The sequence below is a fragment of the Lutjanus erythropterus genome, chromosome 22, assembly GCF_056507025.1.
Source record: "Lutjanus erythropterus isolate fLutEry1 chromosome 22, fLutEry1.hap2, whole genome shotgun sequence".
Lineage (NCBI taxonomy): Eukaryota > Metazoa > Chordata > Actinopteri > Lutjaniformes > Lutjanidae > Lutjanus > Lutjanus erythropterus.
Genome location: NC_139338.1, coordinates 8,743,842 through 8,756,485, shown reverse-complemented (window position 1 = coordinate 8,756,485; position 12,644 = coordinate 8,743,842).

Below are 12,644 nucleotides of genomic sequence, written 5' to 3'. Positions count from 1 at the left end.
TAAAAATAAAGGTAACAATGACATCAAACCCTGTTTTGAAGATCTTGAAAAGCACACAGTTTATGCAGTCCTGAAAGGAACAGCAAAACATTGTGTTCCATCAGTTTTTACTTGAGGGAACTCCCTAACACTGTTCAGTGTCACATGCTGTTAAACTCTTAGTCCTCTCTTCAGTCACAGTGCATTCCTTCTCTCTGATGCTCTCTGCCTTTAACTGAAACTGTCATCACAGCCATCAAAGTTTGATTAACGGCTTTAAGTGACTCTCAGAGGACAAAAATGCCGGCCTTATATGCAAATCTGCCCAAGTGGCTGCAGAGCCAATGAACTCACTTCAGCGGTTTCACAACAGCGTGTCATTTGTAAGGTGTCACCAACTGAATGCTATAATCTTCAAAATGTTTTTGACACAAACAGACCTTTAACTGTGATACTGACTCAATCTATTTCCTTTTTTTTTTTTAGGAACCTTCTAGGAACGTCCTGATCAAGGATTTGGTTGATAGACTTTTTTTTTTTTTTTTTCAACCTTACTCTCATTGGTCAGACAGTCACTGGTCTTCTTCTTTAATAAGGAAAGAAGCGCTTCCATCATTGTTGACATATGAACATATGAAGACCTGATGTATTTTATTTTTGAGTGACAAGCTGTTTATGGCTGGACTTCAAACTTGAAAGTTTTGAAAGTAAGTTTTCCCATTTGCAATAGTGTTATGTTGTTTTATTGTTTATTTTGTAGGATTTGTATGTTTGTCTAATGTTGGACTAATGTTGTAATATCGAGGGACAGTCGAGGGAAACTATGTTAACGTTAAGCCTCGTTTGAAGCCAACTAAATAAATGAGAGTAGTAGTTTGGATGCAGATAACTTTTTCTTCATGTTGCTTTGTGTGAAAGTTTATACGAGTTCTGCATTAGTGTTTCAGAAGGTATTGGTTAAAGAATAGATAAAATTTGTTGTTTGAAATTTGTTGATTAACTTTCTCATTTCTGCTACAGTTCCTCACAAATACCAGATGCACTGCCTGAGGCTGTGAGATAAGATGGAAAATTCTTAAACTGTGCGGTATCTCTTTCAGTCTTGATTAGATAAATACAAAACATCTGGTTTAAACTGTAAGACTAGACTGCCTCTGGATACTAGAATTTCTGTTTTCCAAATAAGACAAAGTAATAATCCTATCTAGAGCACTTCACCTGAGGTAAACATTCTTCAAATTGCAAATGAAAAATCAGAGATAATTGTGCATAAGTGCAGTTACTGGCAGGGGGCCACACATTTATATTCATTTACAATTTCTGATTTTTAAAAATCTACTCTTTCAATAAATTGTGACAGTTTAAGAATAAGACACAACACTAAAATTAAACAAAAAAAAGTAATTATCTACAGGTGTGGTAAAAAGCTGGAATAAACATCTACTGCAGTATACAACCATGACGCAACGTAGGAAATAAGCAGAAACTTCAATCATGCCTGAACTGTGCCAAAAGGACAGTAACCTTCAATCAATAGCACTTTTCCTTTCTTCACGGTCTTTAAACAACCCTTTATCATAAGACAACTGCCATACCTATCACACCTCCAATTATGCCTGTACCAACTTGTAGACCTACTGCACAAAAGCACAGACTCTTTCTAAATGCTTCCATAGAAGTATTTAGAATTCTGAGAATACCTAACCCGATTGTGTTTTCTTCAAGAGAAAGCACATGATGAAGTCACGTTTTTACAACATGTCTGCTAGACTGTTGTCCAGTCTACTGTAAAAAAAAAAAAAGAAAAGAAAAAGAAAAAAAATCTTACCTGCACATCCAACAATGAGCAAAAAATAGCAAGTTATAGGTTGAACTCCTGTTCAATATACAGTCTATGGTTGAATTGAGTTGCTTGCCCCGCCCCGTCCTTTACAGATGCACAAAAGCTCAGGCAGGATGCAAGAACACTACAGGAGTGCAAGACAAGTGCAACATTGTAAATTGATCAACTGTTTATAACTGAATCGTCTGTCAACATAAACTGGAGTTTAGGTTTAGTGGCTGCCCCTCTCACTGCCTGCCAGAATCCATTGACATTTTTCTCAATTTACTTGTTATTAAAATGTACCCCTTTGAAAAGATTATTAATGACTTCTTACAAGTCATTTACTCAGTCAGTCAACAGAGAAAATAGAGCTGCTGCTAGTAGTTAGCTTGCCAGCTACAGCAGTTATGAAACTGTAGCCTCTGCATTGCTAAATGTCTTAATATTGTAGTATTAATATACCATCAAAATAGTTCCAATAATTCCAATATTTATGTTTTAAAAGGTTAAGAAATTATTTATAGAGAACTGTTTTCTGATCTGCTGTTCAGCAACAAGAGCTACTTGATTACAATTAGAAGAATACTGTTGACAGGGTTAAAAGAAATCAGCACTGACTGTCGGTAAGACGGGGTTAGTGGTTCTTAGAATGAATGCAGCACTTTGTCCCTTCGTCTTTGCCTCCTCCCTATCCTCATTTACCTCCTCAACTTTGGTTTGCACCCCCCCACCCATCCTCCAGTACCCTTCTTTTCTCTCAGTCTCTCCCCGTCTCTCCTCCTGCCACACTCCTACTCTTTCCACGTGCCCACTTCTTCCTCCTCTTTCTCCTTTTCCTGCCCTCCTCATGTTGCCTTCTTTTCCTCCCTTGCCTACTTTTTTACCTTCTCTCACTCCATCCCTCCTCCTGCTCCTGTCTCCCTCCCCAGAGAGCAGGATGAATAATGCAGTGTTCTGCTCTGATAATCATCATCATCATTGGTCTTCCCTCTGATTTCTCTTTTTTCTTTCTCTGTCTTTATGTCTCTCTTTGGTTCTGCTTGTCATGAAAAGTACTTCTGACAACCAAAACTGCACTTCACTACAACTGTATAAAACAAAAAACATAAAATACTGTAATAAACGGACGTGGTTTCCTATCTACAGTGAAGATCAAGGAGGGCGTCATATGTTGCAGATTGTAAATCCACACTTTTTGGCTGTTGAGGTGAGGGCCAAATCCATGACACAACTGTGAGTCTGGTTTAGCGTGAGGATATGATTTTTTCTTTAAAAAGTCATCCTTCTGCTGTGAGAATCACAAATTAACCTCCAAATCCTCTCCACTGAGGATGGAGGTAAAGATCTCAGAGACAGATATTCCACAATTCAAATAAAGCCTAAACAATCTGAGGGAGGAGAGGGGTTTATGTTCACCATGGTATTTACTCTGAAAGCTGGCAAGGTGACGTCTCATCCATTTGTAGGGTATCAGCAGCTCAGTCTGTACTGACTTGGCTCGGGAACCAGAGGGAGGCCGGTTCAAGTCCAGTATGAACTGCAGTATGGAGTGACTGGTTACTGGACAGGAGCCAGGTCACTTCCTTTAAGCAAGGCACCAAAATATATCTGTCTGTAAGTACTGTGAATGTGTATGTGAGTGTGTGTCTGACCTATATGTGTAATGAAAAAATGTGTAACATAAAAATTTAATTTCTCCTATGTGAGATTAATAAAGTACTTTCTAAGTTTAACAAAACGTAGAACAAAAATATTGACAAATTTAAACAAATAAATGATCAATAGTTCACTTTCTCCTTCTTTACTGTCGTGTGTGTGTATTTTAACTGTAGTGCCTGTACTTTTACCCCGTACGTTTTACTTTTTTGTACATTAATTGAGTATTTCCATTTTATGCTAGTTTATACTTCTATATCTCACGAAAAAGAATGAGTTACAGTTATATGCAGGAATATGCTTATAATATGAGTAATACAATACACTATAAGTAAATTGAAATATAAAAAAAATTATGTATGAAATATGTCACAGCATATCTATAAAATATATTGGACATATACGAAAATGTTTGCTATATTTTGAAATATGTGTGGTATAGACAGACATATATTCACATATACAGTAGTTGAGGAATAACGTGAAGAACAGGCTGTAAGCACACACACATTTCTGTGACTACGCGTTCATGTAGTACAAATACAAGTTTATATACTTATGATCCACAGACTTAATTTACAAACTTCTACCGTAACTACTAAAGCCATGACAAAAATGAGTCTGTCCTCAAGCAGCTGATTATTATTATTAGTTGGCTGTAGTAATTATGACGGAGGACCATAAAAAGTGAGGAAATCTTTGTAGGGAGTGGCGTGGGTGAATGAGTCAAATACAGGACTGTCACCCTTGTATCAAGTGGCTTAAGGCTAACCGAGTAGTGAGTTAGTCGTTGTATAGAACACGCCTCATTGGTCCATTTTGCAAGGCCAAAATGCCCCGAAGGCCGGTCCCAATCATTCTCATATTACAGCTAAATAATGCACTAAAGTATGTTTCTGAAAACATTTTAGGTGAGAAAGATGCAATGCAGTGACAGAATATCAATCTTTGATCAGTACTGCCTGGTTACTGTTTAATCTGAGTTTCTGGAGGCTCCATTTCCAAACAGGGTACAAAATTTCTTGCACTATTTGATCAGCACTGCCTAGTGTGACTGTTTGGGAGCCTGAGGCATTGCACTGGATGGACCTGTTAATGGGACGCAATTGGATGGACCTACAACCAATCAGAGCAGCAAAATGTGTGATTTAACTTTTCAAATCTGAACCAATGACTGATGGTTTTTTTTATAGGACAGTTGAAGATATGAGATGAAAAGGGGAGAAAGAGTGGGGGAATGACATGCAGCAAAGGGCCGTAGGCAGGAGTCGAACTCACAGCCTCCACAGATGAGGCTAATGCTTCACAACCTGAGGCACCAGGCCACCAGGCTGGTGGAATTCTGTCTCAATAGCAGGGGGGACATATGTATCTACTTGAACAAATGAAATCATGGGCTCGGCAGATTTGTCTGGTTCCCAGGCTACTAAGTACTGCTACCAACTACGTTTGATGCCTAAACCCAACCCAAACTATGACTATGAATATGTTACATTATGTTATGTTATGTACTTAAGGTCCAGTGTTACCTGTCACTGGTACGTTCCAGTGGTCTTATGTCATTTTGGCAATCACTGGCAACCTATTCTGTTTTTAGGGTATGAAGACCTGTTAGACAAAACACAAAACACATCCCTAAGAAAATAGACTGAGTACTGTTACGCAAACATACACACACAACTTCCCACATTAAACACACTCTAGTCACACCAGTCCCTCGAGACTGGTAGTGTATAATTGGCACCAACTTGGTGCCTGCGTCAACACAAATACACACTCTCCCTGTGAGGTCTGTGTGTGTTCTGAGATGTTCAGCAGCATGTAGGGAGGCTACCACTCCGTCAGACCCACAGGTTGCACGATCATTAGGACACACACACATCCTGTGTGTTTAACACATAGCAATCACTCTCTTTTTCCTCTGTTTATTTGACTAAACGTCTGGGAGGCGGCAGAGCACAGCGGCAAAGCCCTCCTCACCTTCTCCTCCATTGTCTCCCCCCTCCTTCCTTTCACCCTCCCTTCCTTCCACTACTGGCTCAACGTCATGTCTGCCATCTTTCCTCCTCTTCATCCCCTTTTCTTTGACTATTTTAACTTTCTGTTCTACCTTCCTTTCACTCTCCCTCCTTCTCTTCCTCACCTCCTCATCCCTACTCATTCATTTCCCTCTCAGGTGTGTTTGCTCTGTGTGCTGGCACACATCTGCCTCCATTAATTATGAGTATATGCGTGCGTTTGTCTTCCTATTGGAGTTTGAATAAGCCTGCGTGTGCTGTATTCATCTCTTTTTAATAGGCGTTTGTCCGTCAACACTGCTGTTTAATTTTCCATGGAACAGAGTCGCATGTTACGCAGAATGCCGTGACAAAAATCTTTGTCCCATCAATTACTCCCTGTTGATATTTTCAACAGGAACAGTGTTTGCTGTTGGTGGTTGGGATTGTTCACTGATGCCTATCGCAGTGCAAACAGAGAAAGACGCGCGCGGCGCTTTTGAACAGGCATGCTGGGATGTCAGCATAAAGCGTGTGGAATTTACTGTGAAAACAAATCTAATCCATTCATGTAATTTAGGATGTTGCCTGTGATCTCATCAGGATTTAGTCTGTCAGAACAGACTAAGTCTCCTTGTTTAAGGTTATCTGGGCTATCGCAACACGGCGTCAGGTTTCAGATTCTGTGGACCAACTCTACACTCGAAATCTGGAATCTGGTCAGGTTAATACAAGTCATATTTATTTATGAGGAGGTTTAAACAAACAGAAGGGCAGACAAAACAAAGCAAAAGGACATGAGACAAAGTAAAAGCATGAGGAGCAGAATAAATGCTTAATTCCAACGGGAAGCTAGTTTACCCTCTTCAGTGATTTAGTGATGTATAGCTTCAACTTTTCAGTTGTCTGCAGATGTGCAGTGATATGGGTGTCCTACACTTAATACTGTGCTTGATTACTTTGTAGCGATGAAAAACTGAAGCTGCTGCTGCTAATGTGTGGCATTCACAAAGCCAGTGGTTCCCAAACTCAGGGGCGGGTCCCCCTGGCGGGGTGGGGGGGTGGGGCACAGGCAACCTGCAGGGCAGATGGTTGACCAGGGGAGAAATACCGAAGTGAAACAAAGTTAAATTAATGTGAAAAATGCAATTACATTAAAATTAAACTTAAAAGTCAATCCTTAAACGCTGTTAGGAAAAGGGCAAGCACTTTCAAAAACACTTAGCACGTCATTGGAGAACCATTTATCTATCTCATCTTGGGCTAACTAACTAAATACTGAAGTGAAACAAGGTTAAATGAATATGACATATGCAGGGGAAATAAAAAGGAATTACATTAAAATTAAACTTCAAAGTCAATCCTTAAATACTGTTTGAAAAAGGGCAGGCACTTTCAAAAAACACTTGGCAGATGATTGGTGAACCATCTGTCTATCTCATCTAACATGGGTCAGTCAGATCAAACTCCTCTTGGAGCCAGTCGGCTCTTCTTTCAGTGAAAAGATACTCTCCTGTTAGCTGTGTCAGTATCTATGATAACAAGAACTTCAAGAACCGCCATTGTTTGCTCGAGAAGACATGGACGTGTCTCTCTGTTGTCACTCTTAAACCCACGCCTGGAGCTGCCAGGAGTCCCTCTTAGGATGTTGACTGGCTGCACCACCTTTGGATTCTTGCATGGTCTTATGATCTTGTCAATTCAGCTGCCTCACAAGGCAACTCCTCAAACACCAGATCAAGACATTTTCTGCACTTTTTGACAGGAGGACATTTCTTTTATCTCATTTTTCATTTCCACTCTGTCCCTCTTTAATCAGTTTCTCTCCTTCCTTAACTTTCTGCATAAACACCTTCTATCAACTTTTTGTTCATATTTCTCGCTCTCCTCTCCATCTTTCCCAGCCTCTCCTCTTCTTCATCTCCCTGCTCTCTCTCAGCTGACTACTCCTCCTCCTCTTCTCTCGTCCTCTGCCTCTTCATCCCCCTTTCTCCTCTAAAAATTTCCCCCCTCTGCCTCGCCCCTTTCATATTTGATGATCTCGCTGCGGTCCAGGATAATAATTACACAGTTGTCATGTCACGTGGGGGCCCGGGGGACCTGCTGGAGATGTGCGTTGCCATTGTGCTCGTTAAAAATTTAATACATCCTTTACAGTGATGATGCTGAACGAGAGGCTGGTATAAAGGGACCTCTTATGATGTAGCTATGACTAATGCTTAGTCATAGAGGGGGAAAAAACAATACACAGTGTATTCCTCACTTTGTGACACACACAGCAGTGCAGATTAAGTCTGACAGGCTCTGTTTGCTTGCTGTTCAGGAGATGTGAACAAGCATCTTGCAGGTACCAGTTTTTAAGTTTATTTGCAACACAATATCAGTAACTCTTTTGAGGTTTACATGTGAATTGCACAGCTATAAACAGACATCAACAGTAATGCAAATAAACAGCACAAAATTGTGAATTTCAACATGCCTGATGCAATGCCATTTCACAAAAAAAAATCAGCTTTTTTTTTCAAAATTGTGTCAAGGCAAAAAAGGTGGAACTTGAGGGGTTGCCTGAGTAGAGTGTAGATCTCTGCAAGGCAACTCCAAAAGAATATTTGGATGCATTCTTGACTTATGGCCAAAAATGTGTTAAGTGAGGTCACAATGACCTTTGACAACCAAGATCTAATCAGGTCTACCTTGAGTCCAAGTGGACATTTATACCAAATTTCCCGAGATGTTGTGTTCATGAGATTGGGACGGACCTTTAACCACCAACGTTTAATTCATCCTTGGATCCAAGTGGTCATTTGGGCTAAGTCTGAAGAAATTCCCTTGGGATCTTCCTGAGATATTGCATTTGAAAGAATAGCTTCTTGGTCTTTCAGAAAGAATAACAGAGGTCCTTCAGCATACAGTCATGAATGTGTCCTAAAAATGTTGTCATTAATATGAAAGCTTGTGCTGGCTGGCATACAGGTTTGACAAATATTGACATGCAAAATAATAACATGATAAAAACACGTCTGGTGTGTACAGGCCTTTAGGCTAATATTACTGGTGACTGAACTTTTAAAAAATGTGTTGGTGCCGTATTGTAACCTGCTCGTTACAAGGCAGATGACAAGCATGACTATAAACCAGGTAACTGTTAAAGTTATGAGTCATCCTGCGCCACAAAAGCACTACATGCTTCAACCATAGCAGCTGTGTAAGAGTTTCCACAAACTGCCTCGAAGGATCATTCTGAACATGGTTTGATTTTGGAAGCATCAACAAAGGACCATTGGCTGTTTTTTCCCCTTTGCCTTTACCCTGTTTTAATTCTGTTTGGCCAGACAAACACGAAATGAAAACTGCAAAACCCTAATGCGAAAAGTGCTACCAGACGCTGGTTGACCATCTTTTGTACTTGCCCTCTGACATGCACTCTTCCTATTTTGTTTTGGGAAAAATGTGTTCCATACAAAACAGATTTGGACCACTCCGTGTCTGCGATGATGCTCCCTGATTCAACATAATCCCTGTGGATTGAGTCACTTACTGCACACAGGTGCTGCCTCTGAACCTTAAAACTTGCTTCTTTTTCTCATCGCCTGCACCCATTTTTTTATTTAACCAAGCTGTCTGTCCTTATGAAAGAAACAGGACAGATACAGCTGCCCATTTATGTTTCTGTATGGCTGCTAATTGGTCGACCGAACGTACTGCTGCTTTCTTCCACTCACTGAACACAGTTAGATCAGAGAGACACATGAAAGCATACTCACTTACACATATTGGCAACTCTGCAAGAGAGAAGAGTTACGGTCTGACCAAAAACATGCTGTCTGGAGATGGTCATAGTGAGTCCATCAAAGGCCTGTCTGCTTGCACACATTTGTAGCTCTATAAATCATACAAATATGACCAGGGAACTGAATAGCTTAACAACAGCAATGGATCAACAAAATAGGTTCTCCTTACAAGCTTTATGGAATATGTACAACAGGTCAAGACAGATATACTCAGTCATCTGGACTCAAAGGTGGATCCTGTCCAACCAAAACGAATCACCATGCAGATGTGTTTGGATACTCTCAGAGAACATGTGTCCTCACTTGAGCAGAAGATTAGGGCAAACAAGGACGACATACAAGATCTCCTGACTCAGAACAAAGAGCTGACAGATTTTTCCAGTGGGAAATCACTATTATAAAAGACAAATATCGCCCTCTCCAAAGCAGCTAGACATCATTGGCATTTTACCTTACACAGCCTGGGAGTTGCTGGTCTGCTGCTGCCTCAGTTGGTTAGTTTGTTTGTATTATTGTGTGACTTCAGTGTTTTAAAGGGTTAGTTCAGATTTACTGAAGTCAAACAAACTAACCAGCTGAGGCAGCAGTAGAACAGCGACTCTTATGTTCTGCAAGATAAAATTGGTGCTTTAGCCAAAGCGATCTGGTTGCTTTGAAGACAGTGATATTCAGCTTATATAACAGGTTTCCAGCCAGAAAAGGCGAGGCAAGGCAAAGTAGTGAAAACATTCTAAATATAATGTATACGTAAACTGATACTGATTTTTTTTTTAAGTGGCTAAAATACATTTTGCTGCTGACCCTGTCTGCCGTACATTGCTTAGCTTCCTACACTGTTATTCCTGCAACTTCATGTTGACTGTAGGTAAATCACTGACTATGGATAAGTACATCATATACAACCCCACTTAAAAAAATTCTAAGTATCTCTTTAACCGGAAAGTTTTCTGGCTGTAAGGACATTTGTACAAGTGTGTGTGAAATCTGCATTATTACTGAACATTTCTTTACATGATAATAATAATAATAATAAAAAGTATTGATCAGTGGAATAACCATGCAATCAAATGTGTCTTGTGTCACCCAAGCTTTATCATATGCATCCACACACCTCAAGACACAAAACGGAGATCTCGTCATCTAAACATGGGTCCATAGCGCCATTTGTGGTCAAAAACCACACATGGTCTCTTTAACATTTTGAGAGTTTGCCTGTGAAGTGGTGCGTTTTTGCCCTGGGTTAAGCTTCAGCCGGCACTTCTGTCAGATTGTGTACAAATCTTGCCTTCATGGATGCGGTTTGGCAGGCTCAAACCCCATAATGCTACTAAACTTTCCATAAACATAATCTAATTCCAACCGCAGCGACTTGACTGGCAGAGCCTCTGTGTTCACACACGCTGACAGGAGGCTGTGCCTGCTAGTCACTTTATCTTCCACTTTGGTTACAGTTCAATAGACACCGACTTGTCCAATTATCCATCAGGTCAGGTCTTGCCTCTGTGTACTGGCCAGTGAGAAAGCATTCATACCTTTACCAGATGTGCTGTTGAGATTGACAAGTTGTGGAGGAGAAAGACCAGATGTGCAGATAACAGACTGTTCTGATGTTTTGGAAATCAGCTCAGACACAGAAACAGAGGAGTTTATCCAAAATGATACATATGCTGAGAATGCACACATTTTATGGTTAGATAAAGTTTGTGGTCATCATGGTTCATCTTCTTAAAGTAGTTTTAAAAAGTCACATGAAGTCTCTCAAAAGAAAATGAAGACACATATATCAGGTATCTGGTGACTTGTAGAAGCAGAGTCAAGGTTTCTGGCACAACTTCACCGACTTTCAGGGGCATAGGGAGGGGAAAAGCACTCAAAGAGATAAAACCTCAGCTACACTTAAAGTATGCTGAATAACTTTTTCCTTAGACCAGTGTTTTTGGCTTTGGCTTTCTTTGACTCTGGAATACACCAGTCTGAGAATAAAGTTGTTTGACTTACCAGTAGAGTTTCTGGAGTTTCACCTCTTTGAATTTTAGAACTTGGAAATAATCATCACATAGGCTGATAAACACCGCTTTAAACATATGCCATAAGTACAAACACCAGTACAAATTTAAAAGCACAGTATGTAAATTCTGCTGCTCCAGGTCTCTCTCACATTAAAACAATGTGAAGTAGAGTGGGATCATGGTAGTTATTGTCTTCACTTTTAAACATCCACCATTGTTGGTACCACTTGGGATAATGTAGGTAAGGAGTAGGTAACTAAAGAAAATATAGACATATGACATTTTACTGCAGAAATGTGATGTATTTTAGCTTTGAAGTACAAATTCCAGTGCAAATATTTACTATTTTTATTTATTTTTCCTTAATTTACATATAAAATTGTTGTTTATTTATTAAAATTTTCAGTTAACTTTAAGAAATGCTGCTTGCAGCTCAGTGCACTTTTTTTTAGATAATGTTGAAGTTCTATTTTAAGTAAGCATATGCTAAAGTATATATGTAAGTAGTATTAAGTTTTTGTTTTACTTTTCCTTATTTTTCCTGCAACTTTGTGGAGATATTTTGTATATTAATTTGATTTGTGATGTTGAAAAGTTCTAGTAACTATACATATGATTATTAGTTATTTTCAATGAATTTTTGTGTGGAGTTTTGATTATTCAAAATTTTGACGGAGACTTTCATTTTTTACTGCAAATCTATATTGGTTCCAAATATCAATTATCGCTTTCCTTGATTACTTGATTGAGTACCAGCAATTAACCTGACATACAAGATGGTTTGTTTCACAGGACCATTTGGGAAGCTGACTTTAGAACTATGTGGAAAAGGCCAGGCACTTTCAGAAAAACACTTAGATAGTTCGTCCAATCACCTGCTCTCATGTTTAACTTGGGCTAACTTCAGTCAGATCAAATCTTCCATTGTTACACCTAAAACCAGCTTGTTGCTGCTGGTGGATCCTCCTCGGACGCTGACTGGCTGCACCACTTTTAATGTGGACACAAACGCATAACTTGAAGGCTGGCGAGATGAATTCTCGTGTGATCCAGCGAAGGTGAACCAGTAAGGACCCTGACAAAAACATTTTGGTCTACCCTTAGTCTGTATTTTGCAACAACTTTACTGAACTGTACTTGTTTTTGTTGTTTGTTGTCAGTTACTTACAGTTTTTTCCCAATTGTTTCCTGACATTTTACCTCAGTTTCTCAAAACTCTAAACAGAAAACTGAAAGGAGTTAACCATTTTGTCAAAACTACACAAATCTGTACAGTAATATGGAAGGATTTTAGTGCCAATGTGCATCTATTAATCAGTGTATACAAACATATTCCTGTAGAACAAACTATTTGTTTTTCTTTTATTCTATGGATACTATGGTTCAA